At 42.6% G+C, this 19,847-nt stretch overlaps 1 long non-coding RNA gene across 3 annotated transcripts in view; it reads left to right on the top strand.

The window, feature by feature from the left end:
* The window catches only part of LOC106502397, a 28,535-nt gene that overhangs the window by 4,932 nt on the left and 3,756 nt on the right, over positions 1-19,847 (top strand). The window contains exons 2-3 of one of the 3 annotated variants that reach the window (XR_001918428.1): positions 5,134-5,271; positions 7,054-7,191. This is a non-coding gene — a long non-coding RNA (uncharacterized LOC106502397). Of the gene's footprint in view, positions 1-5,133; positions 5,272-6,422; positions 6,600-7,053; positions 7,192-19,847 lie in introns of those variants that run through there. The other 2 variants (XR_001918429.1, XR_001918427.1) reach the window with 2 other exon arrangements.

The raw sequence follows: 19,847 nt of genomic DNA, 5'->3' as shown, positions 1-19,847 counted from the left end.
AGAGAAGGTAGTTGACTTCCTAAGAGGACACAGTGAGCTGAGAGCGGAGTCTGCACTATACTCCGAGATTCTTGATTTTGCATTCCGTTTGCTCAGTTTTGAGGGTCTTGTGATTGCTAAAGTAAACTACTGTTCAGGAAGCATCAACTCCGTGCCAGACCACGTGCACACCAGACACTTTACGTAAGTCATCACTACAGCAGTTCTGAAGAGCATCATTAGCCCCAATAAAAATTTTAAAATCAAATTATGAAAGTAATAATATGCATAAATCAAAATACAAAGGGGCATAAAATGAAAGTAAAAGCCTCCCACTCTGCTCTTCCCCCCTGTCCAGAATACCACTGACCTTTTTTGTCCTTTAGTGACTCTCTTCCCTATCGGACAGACCTTATCATTACTTTATGAAGAAGGAGAAGCCAGCTCACATTAGGTGGACTGGCTGGGGCTATCTGTCCCCAGGCTCAGCACTTCCACCCTTCTGCATTAGCTAAGGTGCGTGGGGAGAAAATGGAAGTGAAGAAAGCCAGAGATAAAAAGAAGGTCACGTTAGAGTTAATATCACCCCTTCCTTTCCTCTCTTCCTGCCCCATCTAGGCACTTACTCAGGCCACAGTTTTTCAGGAGACCAAACCATGGGTCTCTCAGTGCAGATATCCTGCGGCTCGTCTGTGACAGCAGTTGGGCCCACAGCTCTCCTCAGACCCCGGTCACCTGAGTACTGCCCCCAAAGTGCTTCCCCTGCCCTGTGCTAGCTCCAAGGCTGGAGCAGATGTCTTGGGCTTGAGACTTTGCTGCCTGTCTCTGAGAGTTGCTCTGAGGCTAAAATGAGAGGCAGGGAAAACACTGTAAACTTGACATCTTTCCATGTAAATAGAGCAGCTGCCTTTCAAAGGCCTGGATAGGAACCCTGTGCCCTACTCCTGCGGAACAGTGGATTTTTAGGGATCTAAGGGTTTGCATTTTGTCTGTGTTCTGTCTGTTTGTAGGGGCAGGGCTACAAGTGTGTTTTAAAGTAGAAACGGCTGTTTCTTTATCCCTGAAAGATGACAACTCTGAGTCTTTGGTATCTGGGTGGATTTCTTTCTGCTGGAGAATAGATACAGCCAAGCTGTTGAGGGTAGGAGGAGGCAGTTGCCTTGCTTGGGGAGCACAGTGAGTGGTAAGAGGTGTGGCTGAAAGGATGCTTTAGCTGGTCCCCGAGGGTAGGTGTCTACCTGCAAAAGCTGACCTGAGATTGTTCAGGGGCAGGAGGGGTGGTGAAGCTGAACACTGCCGGGTTGTTGGGGTGGGGGTGGGGGGTCATTTCATTTGTTTGTTATTATTTTTTGAGAGGAAGGGGAGGGCTATTAGAGAATGAATGTAATAATTCTTCCAGAAAGCTAGTCTTGTCTTTGAGGCTCCTTCATTCTGGAAGAATCTTTAGAAACATCCTCAACTGAGGGGCCTCCAAGTGACAGCAAATGATAAGCTAGGGCCCGGGTCTCCTAAGCTTTGCAGAGGAAGAGCAGCTGGGGTTGGACTGGTGCCTCTGAAAAGCCCTTTTAGAAACTTGACCAGAGTCCAGTAACATGCCCAGATCTGAGATGAGATGGAGGGAGACTGTGAGCATCAGGGAAGAAGAAACGGTTTTAAAATGAATGAAGCGGCCCGGGGAGTGGGTTGGTTCCAGAGAGAAACCATGAAAGGAGTGAAAGTCAGATTTTCGGGGAGGCCCAGCCAGCTGCATAGCCTGCTTTCAATGCCTGTGTCAGGACAAAGGATGCTGCGCCCCCTGGTGGCAGACTGGCGGTCGGCGCCCGCGCGCTGCGGCGGAGACCGGCGACCAGACCCCAAGGACCAGCTGGAAAAGTTGGCGAGTCAGATGCCTTTTCTTCTGTTTGCTAAGGGAGTTGAAGTTGAAATAGCCTTTGCTTTCTCAACTCTGCAGTCTAAATAGAGACGTTGGTGTAAAGTGAGCGGGTTTTGTAATTCTGGCATGCAATTTAGGCCGGCAGGACAATGCCTGTTTAGAAGTAACCTAGTGGGGTGGGAACTGCCCTGGCTGGGAGAAAAGATCGGGCGTTTAAGCACAGAGCTGGTCTGAGTCTTTAACATTTTAAGAACCTCCCTTTTTCAGTTTTAACACAAAAGGGGCTACAGTAAGATGTTTTAAAATACTTTTGCTGGGATTTATGAGATAATCATTACTCTTTTGCCAGAGCCTTGCACATTACTATTATTATTATTATTTTCTATTTATGTGCAGGTGCAAATGTTAGGTTTCAGCATCCTGAGTTCCCTGATTCTGAGCAAAGATTTGTGTGGCTCCTTTCCTTTAAAAATGCAAAACAACCCTCCCTTCATCGCAGAAGCCATCCTCTCCACCTTTTGTGGAGCCTCCTGCAAAAAGCCGCAGAGTGAGTGCAGGTCTTTAGTCTCTGCTCTGTTTCTTTTAAAAATAAAGTATGAAAGTGTTGTGCTGGAAATTATGCTGCTAAGTGTTACATGTGGTAGGTGTGAATGTATGTTTCAATAGTTCCAGGCACAAGACCAAAAACTTCCCCAGAATTAGCAGAATTTTCAGCTATAATCTGGCTAACATTTCAGCAAATAGGTACAAAGGCCTGTTTGGGAGTGTGCCGCCTCCAAGGAGCTGTAGAGTTGGGTTTCCACTGACATGTTGAGCCTTCCCTTGTATGGTCAGGTGATGTTCAGTGGGATCAGCCCCAGGAAGAGGTTTGTGGTGGCTGTGAGTTTCCTCTCCTAAAACCTGCAGATCAAGTCTCTGAGTAGTCAGTTGTACTCCCAGGGCAATTCTTTTTGCTCTGCACTTGAAGTCTTATCATGACAGAATGGGTACATTTTTTGTTTTTGTGTTTAAGAAACTGATTATAGTGCTTTCAAGGATCACTTGAGTAGCGACCTTAGTAGGCAGAGCTTCAGGGAGTATGTAGTCAGGGTTGATAGTGTAATTAGCCCATATGCTTCCCGGGAGGAGTGAGGCTGCTTTTCTGAGAGGAAATGGGATGAAAACAGAGCCCATACAACACGGTGGATGGTGGCTGCTGAGCACAGGGCTGGTGCTTTGACCTGGAGCACTGTGCCTTCAGTTCCCTAAAGTGCAAGTGTGAAAATGAAAGTGTTAGTCACTCAGTTGTGTCCGACTCTTTGCAACCCTGTGGACTGTAGCCCTCAGGCTCCTCTGTCCAGGGGATTCTCCAGAATACTGGAGAGGGTAGGCATTCCCTCTTCCAGAGATCTTCTCAATCCAGGGATCGAACCTGGATCTCCTGCATTGTAGGTGGAGTCTTTACCAGCTGAGCCACCAAGGAAGCCGGAACAACTGTATACTGGACTGAATGAACTGTGCTGGGTTCCCTCCACAATTTTATATGTTGAAGCTCTAACTCCCAGTACCTCAGAATCTGACTGTATTTGGAGATAGAACCTTTAAAAATATTAGTCAATTAAAAGGTCAGTAGGGTGGACTCCCATCCAAGGTGACTGGTGTCTGTATAAGCAGAGGAGATTAGGACGCAGGCAAGTACAGAGGGAAGACCCTGTGAAGATATAGGGAGGGGGAACCTCAAGATTGAGGCCTTAGAAGAGCCATCCTGCTGACACCTTGATCTCAGCTGCATAGCCCTGAGAATTGTGAGAAGATAAACTGTCATTGAAGTCACTCAGTCTGTGAACTTTGTCACGGTAGCCCTAGCGAAGTAATGCAAGTGGCTTCTCAGCACCAGCCAATTTTGTGTTTCATTTGGGGAAGAAAACCTAGCGCACCAAATTTTTCTAGTTTTTGAGAGAGGTTAAGAGTCTTTTGCTCCTTAAATGTTGGCAGCAGGGCTGATGGCTTCACAGACAAGCAATCTGTGTAGTCCCATGAGACTGGTACTCAGAAGGGCCTCGGTGCTTGGTGTCACGTGAAATTATTCAACGTTGAACAAGGGGTTTGCATTTTCACATTGCACCAGACCCCCCAAACTATGGAACCAATCCAAACATGAAGTTTAAATAAAATTTAAACATGGTTAATTAAGAGTGTAGGGGCTGAAACAAAATATGTCTGAGGCTGCATGCAGCATGGGACACAAGTTTAAACTTTTTGTTGCTAAATAGATTATGACTTCCCATTCCCCCAGTGTCCCTGTGAAGGAATTTGTGAAGCCCAGAGGTTTCTGCGGGTGGGAAGAACAGTGCGCATAGATACTCCCCAGGTGTGATTCCCTGAGATTCTAAATACATGAGCTAGTGTAACTCTAACAATGTCAATAACAACCACACAACTTTTTTCTTTTTCAGGGCTGGGTGATCAGAACCTCAAAATAAGAATATGTTGAGAAGAGGTCCAACAGGAGGAATTAATGTTTGGTTTAGGGTGGAGAGCTGGGCTGGCTCTGTGTATGCCTGATGCTGGAAGCTCTCCGAGAGCCTTGCTCCCAGGCACCTAGTTGGGCTCTGGGAAACAAACGGAGTATATGCCCCGCTGTGACCCCCATGACTCTGAAGGGCAGTGCGGCTCCCTGGGCCAGCAACATGGAGGCAGGACAGTGACAGAAGAAGAGGGCGGGCTAGACCACAGCTTTCTGCCCACAGCTGGGGAGCAGGACTCCTTCTCCTTTGGGCTGAGCCAGTCTCAAGATTCTTGAGAGGTTTCCAGCTAGGTTAGGAGGGCTGAGCTGCGAGAGGGAATCTGGGCTGCCTGTTTCAAGGTGGGCCTAAGCCCTCGACTGTAAGTGAATGAGGTTCCTGAGGGTCGTGGTGCGCGCCATGCCCGTTGAGTCTCATTCGGAAGGGAAAATTTTGCCCCTGGGGAAATGAATGTCAGTCATCAGGGAGCAAAGTCCCGGCATATTATGGAGAGATCCTGTTTTTAAGGCTCTGCACTGATTTATAGAAGCTCACTGAAAATGTTATAGTGGAATGTTCAGTCAGGAGGTCTGCTTCTCCAGTTCTATTTCTGCCCAGGACTGGCTAACTGGAGAGTGTAAATTTTAAAAGAAATAATTTCATATGCACATTTATGCAAACTCCCTCAGGGGAATGAGTGAAAGACTGTTTGAAACACTCTGAATTTTTTGGAAGAAAGCTGCTGTATAAATTAATATGGAGTTTTTTTTGTTTTTTGTTTTTTTCCCTCCATCCCAGGTCTGCAAGACAGAACTGGAAAGAACTCCTCCCATCACTCATGGGAGAAAATGAAGCTCTCTACTGGCCTCTATCAGAGAAGCTAAAAATTTCCCTCTTTTCTGCAAGTGTCCCAAACCCCATGACTCTTATTTCCAGGTCAGAGACTAAGATTTTATTTTTATTATTCTTTATACTTGGCTTATGGAGAGTGCCCAAATGGCACTGTGATGGACTAATGATTATGAGCCTGCTGTGGGCAAGGCCAGGCCTTGCGTGTGAGAGGAAATTCTATCAAACCTACTCGGTGATTTGCCCAAAGTCACCTCCTACATTCTGACAAACAGTGCCCTCCTCCATCCTCGAGTTGGCGAGCAGAGTCCTCCTCTGGACTGAACCAGTCCCAAGATTCTTAAGGGGTTGAGGTAGTGACCCAAGATCTAAGAGAACTGGAATTCGGTATGTGGCATTTCTGATTTCATTCCTAAATGGTAGTTCCCATCAGCATGTGGAATATAAGAAACCTCACTAAAAATTTTTAACTTAAAAGGCCACTGGGTTAAGACAGATGAAAATTATGTCCACATGAAAACTTGTCCACAAATGTTCACAGCAGCGTTATTCATAATAGCCAAAAAGGAGAAACAGTTCAGACAGCCACCAACTAAATGAATGGCTAAACAACTTGTGGTTTATCCTTACAATGGAATACCATTTGGCAATAAGAAGGAATGAAATATTGACACATTAAAATATGGATGAGCCTTTAAAACATTATGTTAATTGAAAAAGCCAGTCACAAAGGAACAATTATTATATGATTCTATTCGTATGAAATTCTTAGACTAGGCAAATCTAGAGAGAAGAAAATAACTAGTGGTCACCGAGGGGAATAGGTCAGAGTGCAGGCACTGGAAGATGATAGTTGAGTAGCTCAGAGTTTCTGGTGGGGGAGTGATGGAAATGTTCTACAGTTAATTGTGGTGAAGGTTGAACAACTCTGAGAATATACCAAAAAACAGTGAATTTCGCACTTTAAATGGGTAAATTGCATGATGTATAAATTGTATCTCAATAAAGGTTTAAAAAAAATTTTTTTAAGATACTCTAAAAAAGACCATTGGTTATGTCTTTTTCTGAAGTTTATTGCCTTGGGATAGATATGAAAGTGTTAGTTGCTCAGTCATGTCTGACTATTTGCCACCACATGGACTGTAGCCCACCAGGCTTCTCTGTCCATGGGATTCTCCAGGCAAGAATATTGGAGTGGGTAGAAAATCCAGGGGATCTTCCCAACCCATGGATTGAACCCAGGTCTCCTGCATTGCAGGTGGATTCTTTACCATCTGAGCCAGCAGGGAAGCCTTGGGATAGATATGTCTAGGCTTAAAAACAGATTGTATGAACCAAGAAAAGAGAATGTGAAAACTGATTTTTATCTCAGGTAGAGAGACTGATTTGAAGAACTACACGTAGCCACAATACCTGTAAGTTTCACACTGCTAAATTTTTTTTCTAAGCCTGAAATCATTAATATCTCTGTAAACAATGATGGGAAGTGGCTTTGTCTTTTTTGTCTTTTCCATATTATTTTCTCTTTCTTAACTAATAGCACCCCAGCGTTCTCTTAAGGAACCACCAACCTCATTTGCAGTCTGGGTGGTTTGCATGTTGCTGACCCTATGTTTTAGGCTTTATGACTCTGACCTGATCAGGTAGCAGATTCTACCCAGTGGTATTGGTGCTGAATCACATCAGCTCTTCTGAACCCACCAGTAAATTTTCAGGAATTTTGTGAGCCAGTTGTTAAACATCATCACCACTGAAAATTAAAGTATATGAATATATAATAAATTATATTTAAAACAAAGTGAATAGGTCCTCAAAACTCACTACTTTCTAATCATTTGAATTTATTACTCTATTATCTATGCTCTTAAGGCTTTTTACATCTATTGAATCTGGATGGTGGAGGTCCTAGAGTACTCTGCTACTGTGCATCTTTTCCCAACTCCAAGTTCAGTGACTTCCAGTTGACAGCTTGAAAGTGGACGTGGTGGCAATATTTACACCACAGAGGTAGGCAAATACTGTATATAAGGGTTTTTCCTTTTTGTCAAGGGGATTGTTAAACATTTACCAGCTAGAGTGGGTTGAATGGTGTCCCGGCAACAGTTATGTCTACATCTTAGTCCCAGGAAGTTGTGAATATGATCTTATTTGGAGTAGGACTCTGCAGGTGAAATTAAGGTTCTTGACATGAGATCATCCTAGATGATCCCATAAGGCACTAAATATAATCACATGTGTTCTTACTTGGAGGGAGATGAACACAAAAGCACAGAGGAGATACACAGATCTGAGGAGGAGGCAAAGCGGTCACTGAAGCAGAGATCTGGGTAAAGCTGCTACAAGCCAAGGAAGCCTGGAGCTACCAGAAGCTGGAAGAGATAAGAAACAGAATCTCTACTAGAATCTCTGAAGGGAGAACAGACCTGGTGACATCTTGATTTTGGATTGCTGCTGCTGCTAAGTCGCTTCAGTCGTGTCCGACTCTGTGCGACCCCATAGACGGCAGGCTCCCCCGTCCCTGGGATTCTCCAGGCAAGAACACTGGAGTGGGTTGCCATTTCCTTCTCCAATGCATGAAAGTGAAAAGTGAAAGTGAAGTCGCCCAGTTGTGTTCGGCTCTTTGAGACCCCATGGACTGCAGCCCACCAGGCTCCTCTATCCATGGGATTTGCCAGGCAAGAGTACTGGAGTGGGTTGCCATTGCCTTCTCTGTGATTTTGGATTAAGTGAAGTCCCTCAGTCATGTCCAACTCTTTCCTTCTCCAGGGGGTCTTCCCGACCCAGGGATCAAACCCAGGTCTCCTGCATTGGAGGCAGACGCTTTAACCTCTGATTACTGACCTCCAAAAATGAGAAAGTAAATTCCTCTGTTTTAAGCCACCCAGTTTGTGGTCATTTCTTTTGGCTGCCACAGGAAGCTAAGGTACCATCAAACCACTGCAGCACTATTATATGGTTCAGTGATGGGCGTGTAACCCATGCTAGGACAATGGGAGGTCAGCTCCTATTGTAAAAGAAATATACTCCTACTAAAGGTTGCTAAGCGGTTCAGTCTTTGCCAGAATATTTGCCAAAGAAGGAGAACAGCATAGAAAGTGGTAAAATCGGGATGCAGAAACAGAAAGAAGAGAGTCAGAATCCAGACAGTGTTATTTGAGAAGCTGAATCTATTCTACTATTGAATTTTTAAAATTCTATGAACAAATTAATTTCTTTTCTTTCTAAACCAAGTTCTTAACCAGTTGTTGTTCAGTTACTCAGTTGTGTCTGATTCTTTGTGACCCCATGGACTGCAGCTTTCCAGGCTTCCCTGTTCCTCACTATCTCCCAGAGTTTGCTCAAACTCGTGTCCATTGAGTCAATGATGTCATCCAACCATCTCATCCTCTGTTGCCCCCTTCTCTTCCTGCCCTCAATCTTTCCCAGCATCAGGATCTTTTCTAATGAGTTGGCTTGACCAATATAGACATGTTAATTTTCAGAGCACAGATAGGATTGTAAATACATAAAATTGCTGTCATTTCATTAGTTATTATTTAAATCAAACATAACTATATGTCAAACAGTGAACAATCTGAGATCTATCTGAACAAAGCATGCTTATTTGTTCCACTGATAATTACTGAGCCAAACATGTCTCAAACATTCTACTCAGGACAGATATCCATCTATGTAAGAGCTAACAGTTTATTTGCCTGTAAGGAGTTCAGTGTAACCCACATTAATGAGATTACCAGCAGGATTAACTTTCCATTTTGTAGTCCATATTTTTCCAGACAGTGCTAAATTCATGTAATTTCATTATTCTTCCTAAAGAGAATTTGTTTAATGCACAGCTAAAATACTTTAACTTGTTTATGAGATTACATTTAAGTACATTCACAGATCATAAAAAAATCTTTTAGAGTTTTTAGGTTGGGAAAATATAGTTATTTCCAAACGATGTTGTACCTTTGGTAATTTGTACATTTCAGCAATTTTCACTTTGTATCATCCTTAGTAATTTTTTAATGTGGGCAGGCACATTTCTGAAAGGAGCGTGCCACAGAAAATCCTAGGGACAGATATACAGTACTGAACTATTTTTAAAGTAAAATCTTTTTATCTTCAGCTTTTCTATCACTAAACCATTTTTCCAGTTCAAGAGGTTTAAAATTAATTTTCCCCCATAATCCTATCTCTTACCTCTACTTTCAAATACCTTTGTCTTTTGATGAGCGCATTTTGGATGAATTCCCAGTCAACTTTTAAAATTTAATTAAACTCAGCTAAGTTTAACTCAGCTTTAACAGATAGTATTTTAATAGCTGATTAACTGGGAGCCCATCTTTAGGAATTCTAAGAAAAAAAGGTTGGTGAATGTTGCATGTTGATAAAAGTTCTAATACTGATGTCACTAGCATCAATAAACAAATGCCTGCTTGTGTTGATTTAAAAAGACAATAAACTTTCAAATGCAAGTATCCAACTAATACATTATTCTGAGTATTTTATATTTGCTAGTAGCATTACGTATCAAAAAGAGACTTTGAGTATTTTCAAGTCAAAAAACCCACAAAAACCAACAACCACATAGGGAATAAGAGATTGTACTGAGGACGTATACATTAATCAGTCAATAACAATTCAAGCCCACTCTTCTAGGATAATTCTCCTTCTGTACAAAAATGTAGCCACTAATGGGGAGAGATGGATTGGGATTTGGGGGTTAGTAGACACAAACTGCTATTTATAGAATGGATAAACACGATCCTATTGTATACTCAGGGAACTATATTCAATCCTCTGTGATCAACCATAATGGACAAGAATATGAAAAGAGTGTGTGGGTGTCTGTGTGTCCTCTGAATCACCTTGCTGTTCAGCAGAAATTAACACAATGTTGTGAATCAACTATACTTCCATAAAATACATTAAAAAAAATAGCTCCCAAAATTTTGGAGGTGATTAGGTTCATTATCAACTTAGAATTACAAGGAACCATGGGGAAATTAAAACTGTAGCTTTCAGACTCCCCATTTTTATAGCCTCCTGGAAGCCTAAAATAAAAATTGGGAACACATCAAGTTGAGCAAAACCAGAAGTAAACAGTCTCAAAATAAGTGTTTAGAAAGCTGCTAAATAATTAAATATTACTCATTCTTGATAACCCTGGCTATGGAGAATTCAAACAAGTTTGCTCTGTTCCTAAAGCTAAAAAGAAACTCACCACCAAAGTTGAAATACAAGGAACCAGAAAAAATCAGTGATTTGTTCCCTGATGGCAACGTTATGCCAGAGATACGAGAGTTTCTTTACACGGAATTGTTTTCTTCCTGTGGAAAACATCGATAGGAATCTAGGTGAATGGATATAATTAAGTAGTTGTGTGGCTCTAAAATGCTTTCCTCCCACCCGCCCCCCCACCCCACCCCTGCCGCCCCCATCAAATGCCTCAGCGTTTTCCCAGGAACCAGAAGAGAGGAACAGCCTTCAGAAGAGTTAGGCCCTCGAGATATTTCCAAACTGCCTGGAGGAAGGCTTGGACCAACTACAATAGGGAATCATCCTGCCTTGGACACGAGTCTAAATTGATGACCTAATAGGACTTTTCCAACTCTGACTGCCACAGTTTTATGAGCATCAAGAACTGGGTATCTGCCATAGTCAACAAACAGAGCTTGTCCAGAGCTTATACATCCCCAGAAACGCAAATATACCAAAAACCTGGGAGCACAGTCTCCCAGGGCTCAGGTGCCACCTCTAGGCTTTCACCAGGTATGAAATGGAAATACTTCTCTGGTAGGATAATTCTTAAAGAAAAGGAAGTATGTATCACTCTTCATGTTACCTTAGTTTAAAAACTCTAAGCCAGAGCAGACCCAATTGCTGAAAAACGGGTGAAGAATAGCTTAAGGGTCCCTCTTTCTCAGGTGGTGGTGATTCAGTCGCTAAGTTGTGTCCAGTTCCTGCACTGTAGCCCACCAGGCTCCTCTGGCCATGGAATTTTCCAGGCAGGGATACTGGAATGGATTGTCATTTCCTCCTCTAGGGGATCTTCCTGATCCAGGGTCTTGAACCTGGGTCACCTGCATTGGGGGGTGGATTCTTTACTAACTGAGCCACCAGGGAACCCCTCTTTCTCAGCCCGCCCCCCCCCCCCCGCTCCAAAACCCTGTACTTAACTTTGTATTTGTAATTTTGCATTCTTTTTGTTGAGTCCCCTTAATCAATAAGCTGTAGACCCTTCCCCTGTCCTTACAAATAGCATCAAATCTTCACTTGATATGAGTGTGAAAATCAAACACGAAGTCCTCTTCATCTTCTATGGCTATTCTTTACCTCTGGCAAGTCACTATTGACCCTGAGGCCTCTTGGTTTGAGCCTCTGGTCCTCACTTGTCCTCTCAGCCACAGTAGTGGTTCAAAATCCGACTGCCATTTAAGCTTATTCTCTTTAACTCCTTCGTGAAATAACCCTCCACTGTGGGCTAATTATTGCAATGGCTTACAGACTCTAAAGGCCAGAAGATTTTCCATGCGTGGTCCTCCTTTTGGTTAAGCTGCATCACTGTTCCAACATCAGCTAAGTTTTGTTTTCTGTTCAAGTTGAAGGATGTGGACTAGGCTTCCACACTTTCTCAACAGGCTCTCTTGGCTCAAGAGACCAAGCCACAGAAACATTTACTTTTTTTTCTGATTACAAAAGTAACAGCATGTATATAATATACATCCATAAATAACTTGAAACATTGTAATATATAGCACAGAAAGTGAAAATCTTTCCTAATCCCACACAGCTGAGAAAACCAGTTAACATTTTTTTCAAGGCATATATTAACATTTTATTTATTATTTTACAAAACTGGGATTATATTCTCAACTTTGAAGCATGCTATTTTCCACCTAGCAATATGTCTTAGACATATTTCCCTGCCAGTCTGCAAAGAGTGATCTTCCTTTTAATCTTCTTTTTAATGGCTCCATGGTATTGTATTGTGCGGCTGAACCAAACTTTCCTTAACCAATTGCCTGTTAATGCACATTTGGGCCCTTTCCAGTTTTCCCTGTAACACAGATTCTTGCAAACATCATTTTACACTTACATCTTTGAGCAGTTGTAGGAGTGTTTCTCTATGATGAATTCCCAGAGGGTGAATTATTATCAGGTCAAAGGGTATGAGCACTTCATTTTTAATAGCTATTGCCAAATTGCCCTCCAATAATTTTATACCAATTTACACCCCAAACTACACTGTAAGGAGGAGCCTGCCCCCCCTCCCTTAGCAACACTAAAATCGGGCAATTTAGGGATGTCTGATGTGAGTTAGGAGTTAAGAGATTCAGCCTGTGGAGTTTTCTCCCTTTGTGAACCGCTAACAAAGACATCAAAAGTCTCCCCCTCTCCTTGATGAGCCCTCTGCTCTCAGTGAGCCAATACCCAGACAGACATCTAGCTAAGATGAGAAGCAAAAATTCTAACACCTGATCCTTGTGCCTAGCTGGATTAGAGATGATTCACAGTGAATATATAAGCAAATGTGTTAGTTCTATAATACTTAATAACTTAATCATGAAAGAAATATAAAGAGCGGTCTTGACTTGGGCAGAAATGTTTTAATGTAAACAGCACATTTAATCTTATAGTATCAGAATGCTTACCTCTGCACAATTCCTGGAATTCACTCCAATGTTTAGTGGAGCAAAGTCATTTGAAGAATCTATTCTTTAAAGGTATGTGATAAGTGACTCTGAGTCAGCCCATTTAAGAAGAGCTCCATTTGCCAACATCCAATCTAAAGGAGCTCATTTTGAGGATTACTATGGTTTATGTGTCCAGAATTAGGACCACTGGGCACTAGACTGGGAGGAAACTTCAGGATTTATCCAGTCAACAGATTTTGAAACTCTAGCTCTACAAAGCCTTGATGTTGCTTCCGGGAGACACAAGTTGACAGAGGAGTACGGTGGAAGGTCTTAAAGGTTCGTGGTACTCTAACCCTAATTCCACAGGAGCCCCACTTTGATCTGCTTCATATGGTTGGTTATACAGCATGGTATCGGGAGCAAGCCAATCCCTTCCTTTCCTCATCTATAAAATAGACATGAGAGTAGAGAATGTTGAGAGTAGTGAATTTCAAATAAAATAATACTATGTATGTGGTCCTGTATGGATGCGAGAGTTGGGCTGTGAAGGAGGCTGAGCGCCAAAGAATTGATGCCTTTGAACTGTGGTGTTGGAGAAGACTCTTGAGAGTCCCTTGGACTGCAAGGAGATCCAACCAGTCCATTCTGAAGGAGATCAACCCTGGGATTTCTTTGGAAGGAATGATGCTAAAGCTGAAACTCCAGTACTTTGGCCACCTCATGCGAAGAGTTGACTCATTGGAAAAGACTTTGATGCTGGGAGGGATTGGGGGCAGGAGGAGAAGGGGACGACAGAGGATGAGATGGCTGGATGGCATCACCGACTCAATGGACCTGAGTTTGAGTGAACTCCAGGAGTTGGTGATGGACAGGGGGGCCTGGCGTGCTGCATTCATGGGGTCACAACGAGTTGGACACGACTGAGCGACTGAACTGAACCGATGCATGTAAAAGTCTTCCCTGGTGGCTTAGACAGTAAAGAATTTGCCTGCAATGCAGGAGACTTGGGTTTGATCCCTGGGTCAGCCCAGTGCCCTGCACATCCCAAAGACTCAATAAATGTTTACTAATTTATTATGTATGATTTTCCTTTGAAAATGGATTCTGCTACTAAAACATACAGTTTGAAACCACCCATTTATTTGTTAGTCTTTCACACAAGGTCACTCTTTCAGATGGAGTAGTGTTAAATTTTATTTCCCAAGTTCTAATCCAATGATCCTACTCTAAGACCCAGTCCACTTTCATGGAGACTGCTGGAGGCGCTGAGAATGATTGGCCTCCCGCACACCAGGTGGTTTCACTCATGAACCAACCAGCTAAGATCACATCTCCTCTATCTGCATTCCTATTGATTCATAGAAGAAATGCCAATGTATGGAAAAAATGGTTTTACTTGCCTTGTGGGAGAAGGTCCCTGCAGGTTCACCATAAGAAATGATCATGAAGGTTGGTTAAAAATATTACCAAGTTGCCATCTCTTCCATGACTGTGAGGACAATAGAAACGAGTTCAGAAAGGGACACTTAAACCTTCTAAGTTTGGCTGAAGTTTCCCTTCTTGGCCAGATGTTTTTAAAAGGAAGAACTCAGTCAACAAATGTACAGTCTTATCAAGCATTTTCTTAGGAAAGCTTGTCTTTGTGTAGGGGAAGTTTCCTAATGAATCACAGACATGAGGCTAGAGGGGGAGAACGTTTTCCCCTTTGAATGGTCCAACACAAGACTGAAATCCAGGGAGTAAGGAGCAAAACCTTCCAAACTGTGTATCTTTTCTACCCAAGAACGCCTTCCATGCCCCTCACTGCTGTTGTGGGAGAGCCAGACGTGGGTTTGGGGAGGGGCTTCTCTGTGTCAGGGCCATTAGGGGTCTGTGCTAGACTTAGGAACAAGCAGACATAAAAGCTGTAGAATTAAGGGTTGAAAACAGCATTTAATGAAACCCCTCCCTCCAGACGCTCTTGATCAAAGTCTCTCCTTGCACTAAGACAACCGATCTACAGTTGCATACATAAAACTTTGGCAACACTCTGTCCTCATGGTTTTCAACAGAGGTTTTTAGACCTCTGAAACTGGGCATCATCCCAGAATTGAGATCCAGTTGCATTACACATACCAGAAGACACACCACCACAGCCGAAGCCCGTGCAACCACTTTCTTTTAACCTCGCGTCTGTGAAAAATTACTTTCCAAAAAAATAAGTGAAACCCGATGTCTTCTCCGGGTGGTTATTTTTGCGCCTATGAAGTCAATAAAACTCTCCAGATTTATTAGACAGCCCTGCTGCGGGAGACAAGACCACTTCCTATTCCTCAGCAGAAATGTGTGCCATTCCTTTCTGTAACCTTCTGACCACAGATTTTTGTTTTATTCATTTCTTTTATTTTTTCCCAGAAAATTTGTCAAAACCTTCTAAGATAAGTGGCTTGGCCTGCACTAAAATCCCAAACTCTGGCATCCGAAAGTGACAAAATGAACACATTTCAGGCTCCTCTAGCTTTTCTTCTTTCCTTCCTATTTTAGATAGACCCCCATTTCTTTTCATCAGAAACAGCAAGGAGTTTGGGTACCTTTCTGTCAACCTCTCTAAACGCTGAATGTATCACCTACCAAGTTACACTCCTGTGGGCATCCACTAACCATAGAATGATGCCCATGATAATGACAACTGGAATCGGTTCTATTTACTGAGCCCCTACTGTATACACTGGGGTTCTCCCGTATGGAGATTCAAAAATGTAGAGGATGATATACATTCTTCCCACAGCTTAGCATTTACTTGGAGAAATAAACATGTAAACAAATATAAGTCATTTAGTGTGACAGATTTCTTAATAAACAGAATCATATGGGATATAAAGACTAGAACATGAAAAGGTAATGATGGGTTTCTCAGAGGAGATGACTCTTGAGCTGTGTGTTTAAAGATGAGTTGGAGTTTATCAGATAAACTTAGGGTAAGGCATGTCATACAGAGAGGCTACCAACTGCCAAGGACCAGAGGTGTGAAATAGCATGCTACCTGTGGAACCTAAGATGTTCTGTGCAATGGGAATGAAGGTCAAACTGTTGTAAGCAACCTGTATTCATGCATGAATGTGGGTAGGCTTTTTAGGAGAAAGGGAACTACGGAACAGGATAAAGATTTGGCGCAATTGTGATAGCATGTTCCACAGAGAGAGCTCAAGGGGTTGAGTGCTATCCAGGAGGGAAATGAAGAAAGCCTAAACCAAGCCAGTGTGATGGTAATGAGAATGAAGATTTAAGAGTGATAGCAAAGCAGAAGACATTAAAAGGTCGTAGAATGAAGGTTCTCACTCCAGAATGACTATTAAGCAGTTGTATTTCATTATTTAACAGGGAAAATTACTTCCAAAATACTTTTAATATTAAATTATGGACTCACTGCATTTCTTTCTCCATTTACTTCCAAAAATGATTTGCAGTAGGAAAGAGATTGTAGCAGCAGCCAGGACCACCATGTGTGACTATGTAACCTCGGCCATCTACAAACTGATGAAGAGCATTTGTAGGGAGTCATCTCTAGTTCCGTTATTCTGAATATCATTCAAAGAAATTCATACCAGCACTATCTCGACTAGCTTGAATTTTAATTATCCTCCTGTTAATATGAAGCACTTGTCTCCACTTAATTGGTACTTCCTTGGATGATAACTTCTAGTTCACTTACTCATATTTTCAGGGAACTGAGAGAGAAGGTGGGGCTTCCCAGGTGGCTCAGTGGTAAAGAAACTGCCAACCAGTGCAGGAGACAAGAGACATGAGTGTGGTCCCTGGGTTGGGAAGACCCTTTTGGAGAAGGAAATGTCAACCCACTCCAGTATTCTTGCCTGGAGAATCCCATGGATAGAGGAGCCTGGCGGGGTACAGTACATGGGGTCATGAAGAGTCGGACATGGCTAAGTGTGCATACGTGCACACAAACACACAAACACACGTGAGAGAGAGACAGAGAAGGTATTCTTGGCTGCTGCTGCTGCTGCTGCTGCTAAGTCGCTTTAGTCGTGTCCGACTCTGTGCGACCCCATGGACGGCAGCCCACCAGGCTCCTCCATCCTTGGGATTCTCCAGGCAAGAACACTGGAGTGGGGTGCCATTTCCTTCTCCAATGCATGAAAGTGAGAAGTGAAAGTGAAGTCGCTCAGTTGTGTCTGACTCTTCGCGACCCCATGGACTGCAGCCTACCAAGCTCCTCCATCCATGGGATTTTCCAGGCAAGAGAACTGGAGTGGGTTGCCATTGCCTTCTCCGATTCTTGGCTACACCTACTCACTTGGTTTTGGCAAAGGAAAGAAGATGAAGTGCAGCATTTTGGGAATCAGATGACTCTTAATATGTTCCCTATGAAACTAAGACATGCCTAAGCTCAGTTTTCCCAACTGTATAATGGACCAACATTAATGTCTGTCTCATAGTTTTGATGTAAGAATTAAATGAGCCGATGAATAGCAAGTACTTGGCACATAGTAAGGTGACAGGTCTTAGTACTCTCTAGGCTGTGCTGGGTGCTTGGAATATTTTGCTGTTGTTGATTTAGTTGCTAAGTTGTGTCTGACTCTTAGGCAAGTCCATGAACTTGTAGCCCCACCAGGCTTCTCTGTCTATGGGATTTCCCAGGCAAGAAAACTGGAGTGGGTTGCCATTTCCTCCTCCAAGGGATCTTCCCAACCCAGGGATGGAACTCATGTCTCCTCCTTTGGCAGGCAGATTCTTTACCATTGAACCACCTGGGAAGCCTGCTTGAAATGTACTCCTTATAATCTTGTTTTATAGAAAAGGAAACTTAAGCTTTCTGAGGGTCTTCATTTATCTTTGTATTTCCAGTCCATAGAATAGTATCTGCCTCAAAACACCTAAGTGTCTTGCTAACAGGGATTGCATAATAACTTGTCCAAAGTCAAACATCTAGTAAATAGCATGATTAGTATTCAGACCTATGTCTGCATAATTCCAAGGCTGGTGCTCTTTTAATAATTTCCCAGTTTTATTGTATAAAAAAGGACATGGAAGCTGATTGAAGTGCTGCTTCGTACCTTTGTTTACTACTAGTTTTCAAGTTATTTAATTGTCATCCTTTAGGGTTCTCAGTATGTGCTGGGCTGGCCAAAAAATTCATTCAGGTTTTTCCATAAGATGTTACAGAAAAACCCAAATGAACTTTTTAGCTAACCCAATAGTTTCCATTCATATCGTTTAAAGGTTATTTCCAGAGCATTTCTACATGGGTCAAGATCATGGTTTGTAATTTTTGCTTGAGTCCCTTGAGTCCCATTTCACCTACTAGAATCTACAAGGGACACTTCAGCCTTAACATCTCCAAGCCAGAGCTCATCTACCAGCTGCCCCTCTTCCTTCTCCAAAATTTACCCTCCAGAAACCCTGCTTTCCCTTTTGTTTTGGTAGATGACATGTTCTTCCACCCAGGCACTCAAGATTTTAGATTCAATCTTTAACCCTCCTATTTGCCTTACTCAACTGGTCACCAAGTTCTATTGTTTCTACCTCAAAAAAGGTATTTTCAGATCTGGCTTTCCCTTTTCATCTCAGCTGCTACTGTCTAATTCAGTACAGAGGTCCCTCCGTACCTGTAGGGGATTGGTTGCAGCCCCTGGCCTCTGCCAGAATACCAAGCTCCATGGATGCTCAAGACCTTTATATAAAATGACATAGTATTTGCATATAACCTACACAGATCCTCACATATACTTTAGATCGTATCTAGATTAGTTATACCTAATAAAATGTAAATGTTATGTAAATAGTTGTAAATACAAAGTAAAGCTGTGTAAATTGTTGCTGGCAAATTCAAGATTTGCATTTTGAAACTTTATGGAATTTCGTATTTCAAATATAATCTCTGGATACAGAGGGCTGACTGCATGTCACCATCTTTTGCCTGAAGAGTTTGGACAGCTTCCAAATTGACTGTCTTACTCTCAGTACTTTCACTCACCAGCCTTTTGAAGGCAAGACGATCTTTCTCTAACTTAGAACAGATTGGACACTCTCCATCTCTAAAATCTTGGGCAGTGCCCCTCACCTTCAGCTTAAGAGGTTATACTCACTCCTGTATAATTATTTTAGTTAAAACTGAGCCCAGTCAGATTTTCCTGCCATTCTTCTCATGTGTCCTTGGCTTTAGCTCTCCTGAACCACTTGCTCTTCCGCAAATGCTGAACACACCGTGGGACTGCCTTTCTTCCAACTGCTTCCTCTGCTCAGAATGACCTTCCTCTCCCTTTTGGCCTTGAAAACTCCTGCTCATTCCTTAAGGCTCAACCCAATATCACATCCAGGGTGAGGCTCTTTTCAGATCTCCCAGATGACTCAAGGAAAATTAATTTTCCTTTGCATTCAACAAAACGCTTCCAACATTTTTATTAAAATTAGTTCTTTATGTATTAATGATCCATGGAAACTTAAGGGCAAGGACTGCTTAATTCATTGATGTAAGCTTTATCCCAATGTAAGGCTAGTTAAGGTTTTATTTTTTTTCTGTTTAAGGGAAAAGACCACATTGTTTGTTTGTTTTAATAAATGATTAATAGCATAATTGGGCTTCCCTGGTGGCTCAGCCAGTACAGAATTCACCTGCAATGCAGGAAATGTGCAGGAGACACAGGTTTGATCCGTGGGTTGGGAAGATCCTTTGGAGAAGGAAATGGCCACCCATTCCAATATTCTTGCCTGGGAAATCCCATGGACAGAGGAGCCTGGTAGGCTATATCCACAGGGCTGCCAAAGAGTCAGACACGACTGAGCAACTAAATAATGATAACAACATAAGTGGTAAAAGGAAGATGAGTCAGATATTTGAGATTTTGGTCTTGGACATGGTACATACTCAACATACGTCAGTTAATCCATGAAGACCAGGGATTCCCTGGTGGCTTAGATGGTCAAGAATCTGCCTGCAATGTGGGAGACCTGGGTTCGATCCTTCTGCTGGGAAGATCCCCTGGAGAAGGAAATGACAACTCACTCCACTATTCTTGCCCGGACAATCCCATGGACAGA

The sequence above is a fragment of the Capra hircus genome, chromosome 8 (genome assembly GCF_001704415.2).
Source record: "Capra hircus breed San Clemente chromosome 8, ASM170441v1, whole genome shotgun sequence".
Classification (NCBI taxonomy): domain Eukaryota; kingdom Metazoa; phylum Chordata; class Mammalia; order Artiodactyla; family Bovidae; genus Capra; species Capra hircus.
This window is presented reverse-complemented; position numbering and strand designations above follow the sequence as displayed.